Below are 8,040 nucleotides of genomic sequence, written 5' to 3' on the forward strand. Positions count from 1 at the left end.
TTGCTCATGTACTGTCCCCGAGATCTCCAGGAGGTCATGTCTAACTGGTCCGAGATTCCTGGAGGTAACTGCCATGCACGTTGACCACCCTCTAGATCGTTCGGCACGTGGGCCAATTTTCAAGGATCGAGGGAGTGTTTGGATATGCATGCTGAATTCATCGGCGAGCACGTCTTGCAAGTCACCAGGTCAGCGCATGTGCCAAACTACCAGGTCGCGCCTGTGCCAGACTACCAGGTCACGCCTGTGCCAGGCTAGACACCATTAACTTGGTAAGTTGTTGCTTGAGTGGTTCCGGGTGTCACCTAGTTGTTCTGACGTGCCATGTGTCACAATGTCATTGGAAGGCAAAATCCACCCTCATCATTCCCCCCCCCCATTCCCGAGCTGAAAGTAACTTCGGTGAAGGGAGTAGATTTCTCCTTGTGGCCTGGAAAGAATAATTCGATGAGCTCGTAAGTGTCGATTCAATTCCTTAGGCTCTGAGAGCGACTTGCAGTCCGCTCCTTGATTTTGCCCATGCCAAAAGAGGCGATTGGGTCTTATGTGGTGAGGAGGTCTTCGATAGTTCGGTATTTTGGCCCTTAGGCACTAGGAGCGACTCGTAGTCTACTCTCCTTGATCTTGCCCATGCCGAAGAGGCAACTGGGTCTTATGTGGTACCGAGGTTTTCGCCAGTTCGATACTTTAGTACTATGACTGCACTGCATTAGCCTCGTGACGCCAATCACCCACTCCAGAAGAAGCTATTAGGAGCTCGACCTATGGGGGCAGCACTACTGACTTTAGGTCGCCAGCTCACACGGGAGCCTTGGAAGGCTTGACCAGCAAGGGCGTCCATGCAGTCTGTTGGCTGCCATCTCCCACGGAAGCCACGAAGAGCCCATCTTTGTAGAGGGGACCTCGCGAGGAGGACTGATGAGGCTTTATCCGAGTTGACATAAAGTTGGTAGAGTTGCTTAATCTGTTAGCTATAAACTTCCTACATAGTCTTTGAGTTCATAAAAAAAAATGGAAACTATAAAGCGAGAGCTTTAGTTTCTAAAAAGTGAAGACTTAGCTTTCTGTAAGAAGAGGATTTAGCCTTTTAGAGGATGAGAAGTTAGCTTTTTGTAGTGTTTCCCATAGACAGCGCTAATTGATGTAACCATTTCCCACAGATGGTGCCAATTGATGTAACCGTTTTTTGTCACATATCATTTTCATTTGGCTAAGTTCATCGTCATTTGGTCTACTTCCAAGCGGCCGATGACTCAGGTCGAAGTGAACTTTGGCTGTTGAGCTTAGTCGAGCTGGGCAGGCTAGGTGGCAAGCTGACTATAGTGCCGAGTTGACCAGGTGGCAAGCTACCTGTGAGGTGTCGAGCTGCCTATGAGGTGTCTGGCTAATCAGGTGTCGGGCTGCCTGTGAGGTGCCAGGCTGACCAAGTGTCGGGTTGCTTGTGAGGTGTCGGGCTGACCAGGTGCTGAGCTGCCTGTGAGGTGCCGGGTTGATCAGGTGTCGAGCTGCCTATGAGGTGCCGAATTAAATTGATGAGCTTCGTTGCTCTTTAGCGACCTGCATGGAGCCAAATGTCAAAGAACCCAGGGTGGCTAACCCGACGAGGTCGCTCCGATGCTTAAGTCAGTACTCTCATAGTAGACTACGAGCTAAAAGTCACACAGTATGAGAGCTAGAATTTTCTTACTTGCTTGCTAGCTCACCTGTCCCTTGTCATTGAGGTTGGTGCCTTTATATAGGCCTTGCTCATGTACCGCCCCCAAGATCTCCGGGAGGTCATGTCTAACTGGTCCGAGATTCCTAGAAGTAACTGCCATGCATGTTGGCCACCCTCCAGATCGTTCGGCACGTGGGCCAACTTCCAAGGATCGTGGGAGTATTTGGATATGCATGCCGAATTCGTTGACGAGCACGTTTTGCAAGTCACCAGGTCGGCACATGTGCCACACCGCCAAGCTGGACACCATTAACTTGACAAGTTGTTGCTTAAGTGATTCCAGGTGTCACCTAATTGTTTTGACGTGCCATGTGTCACAATATCATTGGAGGGCAAAATCCGCCCTCATCATTTTCATTCATGGACGATATTCCCAATGCAGTACCGTGAGGTGGTTGTTAGGCATAAATCCAGATTCATCTACAATGGGTTATGGGTAGTGTCTTAAAACCCAAGTTATGTACTCAAGTCAACTAGTGTCTATGTGGCTCCAACTGAAATCAGAAAAATTTTATCCGTTGATTAGGGGTGTCAATTGGGCTCGATATGATCCAATCCAATCCGATCTAATATGAATGCATTATAGATGGATCAGGTTGAATCCAATTTGATGAATATTTTGGATCGTTTTGAATGAATCCAATTAAATGTCTGGACCGTTCAACCCGTTTAACTCAAACTTAGTTCATTGTCACCTGTATTCTTATCTTCTATTGATGGACGAGATACTGGTTTAATCTGACCCAATCCACTATAAATCTATTATGGATGAATTGAATCCAATTCAATCCAAAAAATTTTTTGGACCAACCCAAAATCGGTCTATAGACACCCTTACTGCTGACGCTGGCCTATTGGGAATATTTTTGGGCATGGCATGTTATCATAGATGTGGGGTAAAAGAGTAACTGCCCTCAATGTTTTCTGACCAAAACGACGAACAGGGGATTGAATTGGTTGACGTGTCAGCCCAAAAACGTTTCCATGAGCCCATGCTGTTGGCTCTCAGCAGCCAAAGTTTTCTCTTTCAAGTCAAGCTCAAGAGCTTCTCAATCTCAATTCTCAAATAGAACGAGCCTATCGATATCTTTAACAACTTTTAATGCTCTGTTTGTTTGCACTGTAATTTTATATGTATAGTACAAATTCACACAAGTGTAAATGAGAAGAATGCAAGTTTTGGTTCAATTTTAATTTTTGCATTTTGCCTCAGATTGCGTTCTACTTTGTATGCACTGCAATCAAACAAATTAAAATAAGATAAAAGACGAAATACAAATAAATCAGAATTTTGTACTCATATATCATTTGCATTCCAAACTGTTAGACCAATGCAGACAAAATTGCATTACAAAAAATGCAATTTAGATCCACTGATTCCACGATGGTCTCATGCTACATCATGATCCACCGGATCAATTTAGATTCTTGAAGTAATGAAATTTGGGTGGTTCTTGGTATCGGGAGCCTCAGCCTCTACTGGTTCCTTAATCAATCTGTCAAGCTCCCTCACAAATATTTCCATAGCGGGCCTGGGTAAGCCCAGCGGCACCACAATCCCTTCCTCTCCTTTGCTGTTGCTGCACCGTATGTAGAAGCTTCCGGGCCCAACAGCGCTTGGCCCACCATATACGGCCTTTCCCCACCCGAAATCCACATCTTTGAGCCCGGAACGTGTTACATTTGATACGACGTATGTACACCCCCCACAAGTGTAAATTTTGGTCGTCCCCTGATCACTATCAGATCGGCCAACGATCTCATGTATTCATCTGTGACGACAGTCTTCGTCTTCTTTATCAATCCCAATGCATACTTTACAGGACTCTCACACAGCTTCCTAGCCGTTGAAAGCACCGTAGGTGCGGCACATGCATTCCAGTAGAATCCTACCGGCAAGGGTGGCCGCAACCTGCTACGCGCATTCACAATTACCGTTAAACGGACAATCTCATTCGGATCCGGGTTGAGTGCGATGGTGCGGCATCGCCATAGGCACGAAGTTAACACCTCAAATGTGGTGGAGCTCATGCGGAGGTGCGGAGGCAAGTGCTCGCGTAGAGCTGATACTTCTTTTGGGCCAAAGAAGAAGGATCGTTCGACTAGGTCCGGCAAGGGGGTGAGTGCTGTTTGGTTTGCATCTTTGACCTCATCGAACTCGTGATGCACGCACGACACATGGGGCGGGTCACGGGCATTTAGCTGCTCTCTCTGCCACACGGGTAGCAATTGCACTGATGGGGCATGTGCACCCCTTGCCATCTCGCCAAGAGCCATAATAAATTGGACCAGACCGAATGCATCACTCAAGATGTGGTTCAACCGGATGGCAAAGATGAACCCACCACACATCAAACGGGTCACCTGTATACATTGGTCAAATTAAAACATGAAGCATTATTAGATATTGATCTAAGGGTAAGGGGACAATGAGCACAGAGCTGCTACTTAACCAATCACAAGTGATGCAAACCTATGTTAATTTGCTCATTTCTGATTGGTTATATAGCAAGTGATATAAATTAACACTAGCAGCAGATCTTGAGGGAAGGGTAATTGTCCATCCACTGTCGATCAATCAATCAGAAATTCATTAACTCATATACATACATACACACACCTGAATTAGAAGTAATGGACACTTAATGATCCCTCCAGAATCACGGACGTCAAAAAGGAGGTCATCCAGATAAGGAAATGGTGGTTGAAGAGAATCACCAAAGTGTTGAAGTGGAACATCAGCATTAGAACAAGACACCCTCACCCGTGCATTCCACTAGGAGTTTCCCATTAGGGCCTGTTGGATTTTAATCTCATAAGAGATTAAATCCAATGAGTTTGATTGGTCAATTACATGAGAAATTGAATCTATACATTTGATTGAAAAATTAATTTTTCTCTTACGAAATCCAGTTTTGAACTTATCCCAAATTGAAAAATTATAAGCTTTGTTTTTAGAATTTTAATAGGAACTGATTTACACTCTTTAGAGGTGCGTTTTGCTCGCGCCTTTGGTTTTTGTGCGATGCTAATCGTTGATCAACGGTCACGATTCGATCGGATGTGATCAAGAGACACTATTCAAAGTTAACAGTCATTAACTGTTAACTACTTTTTAAACAGTCACAATGTTTGAATTTGTGACTATTCAGGGTGCCTTCTCTGAACTACCATCTATTTTTCTTCATACCTCTTCATAAACTATTTAAGGAGCATGAATCAGACTTCAAAAACACACATTTTCGAAACCCACTCTCTCTCTCTCTCTCTCTCTCTCTCTCTCAGTTTAGTCTACTACAATCTCACAGAAGGTTTATTCGGAGATTCTTCAACTTTGTCGGCTGCAAGTTCTTGCCAAAGGCTCTGTTGTATCATGGGAATAGATTTGCCTGTAATTCAATAGCAAACTCAATGAAACTGAGTGAAGACAAATAACGTTCTAAAGATAATGTCTTCAAACTCTCCTCAGAGCTTCTCCTCCAAAATTACAGTGACCCCATTTTCCAACAGGGCCTTCCGTAAGTCTACCTGCAAATGGGTAGTAAAATACTAGCACTTCTACAAGGGCCTTTCAGATCAGCTTCACAAGGTCCTTCCTTTCCATTGAAGGATCACTCCGATAGAAGTATATTAGTGGAATCTGAAACCGAAGACCTTGTTGGTTATCAATGTCTGAGAGCTGCTTGAATTCATGGGGCGTTGGCTTGGCTGGTGCAACCAATTCAGTTTTGCACCTTCTAACCGTGAGCACTAAGGAAGAGGAAGAAGACTCCATGGCAATAAGCAGTGAATGATGTAAAAGAGGTGAGATGTTTCTAACCAGTTTGTTCTTGCATGTTGGATGATTTGATGGTTGAAGTATTAAATTGTTGATGATCAGATGGTTGGAGTATTAAATTGTTTACGATTTTTGTTCTCTCATTGACTTTTTGGGTACAAAGTTTAGGCCCGGTTTGGTTTGCAGGAATAGGGCCTGGAATCGAAATCGGAATGAGCTATTCCAATTCTAACTGTTTGGTTGGGTGGAATCAAAATCCCATTTCCATTCTTGCTGGAATGACATTCCCCCATTTGAGGGAATGACCATTCCTGCCTCTCTCTTGGGAATAAGATCTCATTCCTGCTGATTTTAATTCTCATTCCCATTTCTGTTTGAATCTAATAGACTATAAAAGTGGACCATTCTGATTTTGACTCCGGAAGATTTCAATTCTAATTCCGATTTCTATTCCGACTATAAACCAAACGGACCCTTAGATTTATTGGTTTCTAAGTTTAGTTTATTATAATATAATATCTACCTTAGTTACAAAGCCATTTACTCAAATAAAATTATACAAGTTGCTTGTCTGATGGATACTTGAGCATAAGGCCGAAGATACTTCATCATCACAATAAAATAATAACGATAAATAGACTGCACTCCATCTTAGAATAGGGATAATAAAGTTCCACTTGGTTCCTAGTTGGAATCAAATCAGAATAGTATATTCTTAAAATTTGTTTGGATCATATAGGAATTAGAATGTGAATTGGAATCAGATGGAATGAGATTTTATTCCTAAAGGATTAGGCAACAATGGGCATTCCCTCAAATGGGGGAATGCTATCCCACCAATAAGAATATCAATGGGCCGGTTTTGGGTTGAATCCTATCCAGACTAAAATCAATTTGGACAGATTGGACAGACCAATAAGACATATTAGATTGGACCAATCCGGTCCAAAATATTTATTAGATTGGATTAGACCTGATCCGTCCTTAACAAATTTATATTGGATTGGGTTGGATTAAGCTAATATCTGGTCTATTTATATAAGATAAGAATATATGTGGCAATGGACCGGGTTTCAGTTGAAACTAATCTAAATCAAAATGAATTTGAATAGATTGAACAGTCCAAACATTGAACTGGACCGTTCCAAATTGGTCCAAAACATTCACTGGATTGGATTGAACCTGATCCATTTATAATAGACTTACATTGGACTGGATCGAATTAGACCAACATTCACTTAAAAAACTAAATGGTTGAAATGGTTTGGGGCTGTGTGCTAGTATGTTCAAACAGGGAATCGTTTACCTTGTATCTAAATTTGTTTAAACGGAAAGCTAAGATGAACGTGGTGGATAGGTTCTATCATGTGCAATAAGTTTTATATTTGAAATCTTGTTTGAAATTGAATTGATGGGGATTCCGTGATCCGTCATCCAAATAATTAATTAGGATATATAAAACTATGGAGATTCCATGCAATAAGTTTGCAATTTCTCTTCGTATCTCCATCTTGACCATTGAAGGAAAAACATTGGTTATAGTCCAGCAAATGCTGAATAGGGATATTATTAATTGGGACCAAAATTATAGAATTAAAACCGTCTTGGTTAATAATTGGATCTATTGGGTGCAAACCTGATTATACTGAAAATTATATATGTTTATTTGAATAATAATTTAAATTTTAAATTTTGATAATATAACCTTAATAAAAATGATAGAATGATATTAAATTATTTATATGGTAATAAATTCAACATTTTTAACTAATATTATCTTATTTATTATCTATTAAATTTACTATTTTATTTTTAAATATAAAATATCATAAAAATTATATGAAAATTAAAAAATATATATTATATACATTTAACAGAATAATTTGTTTCATATATGCATCGTTTCCAGACAGTTACAAACCGAAACTGACTCAATATTTAATTAGGACAAAACCATGACACTAGAATCATTATAATCGGTTCGGTCGATTTTGGGTCCATATAATAGACCGTAACCCGTTGGCAGCACTACAGGTTGCTCATCAGCTAGCCAAATTATCCTGGAGTGCTTTAGACGAGAATAAAAGGTTGGGAGCAGGGGTGTTTATTATATCATGGTTTTCAAAATCAGACTAGATCGGACAGTCGGATCAAAAAAATTAGAAATCTGTCAGGTAAATGGTTCCGTTTTATTTTAAAATCGTTATTTTGTCAAAAACCATTGATTTAGTTAGCAAATTGTTGACTCAAGCGGTTAAACCGTTTGATGGTTTTGACTGTTTTTATTTTTTAAATTTTTATTTTTTTGTCAGAATGGGCCATCCATTTAGTTCGAATTATTAAATCATTCAACCCAGAAACTAGACCCTTGACCAATTCGGTTTTTAAAACCTTGCATTATGTGGTCTACACTACCAATTTGACCGAATCAAATTGAAATAGGGGGTTAGGTCTGGTATGACCTTAAAACCATTATATCACCAGCAAATCTCAGGTGTTTTTTTTTTTTTTTATCTATGGGTTCCGACTATAACACAGGAGGAAT

At 40.8% G+C, this 8,040-nt stretch overlaps 1 pseudogene; it reads right to left on the reverse strand.

Moving 5' to 3' along the window:
* Positions 1-3,137: 3,137 nt before the first annotated feature.
* LOC148873602 (benzyl alcohol O-benzoyltransferase-like) lies at positions 3,138-5,492 on the reverse strand (annotated as a pseudogene).
* Positions 5,493-8,040: the final 2,548 nt, after the last annotated feature.

Source organism: Nelumbo lutea, chromosome 1, assembly GCF_056320005.1.
Source record: "Nelumbo lutea isolate HS-2025 chromosome 1, American lotus-T2T, whole genome shotgun sequence".
Lineage (NCBI taxonomy): Eukaryota > Viridiplantae > Streptophyta > Magnoliopsida > Proteales > Nelumbonaceae > Nelumbo > Nelumbo lutea.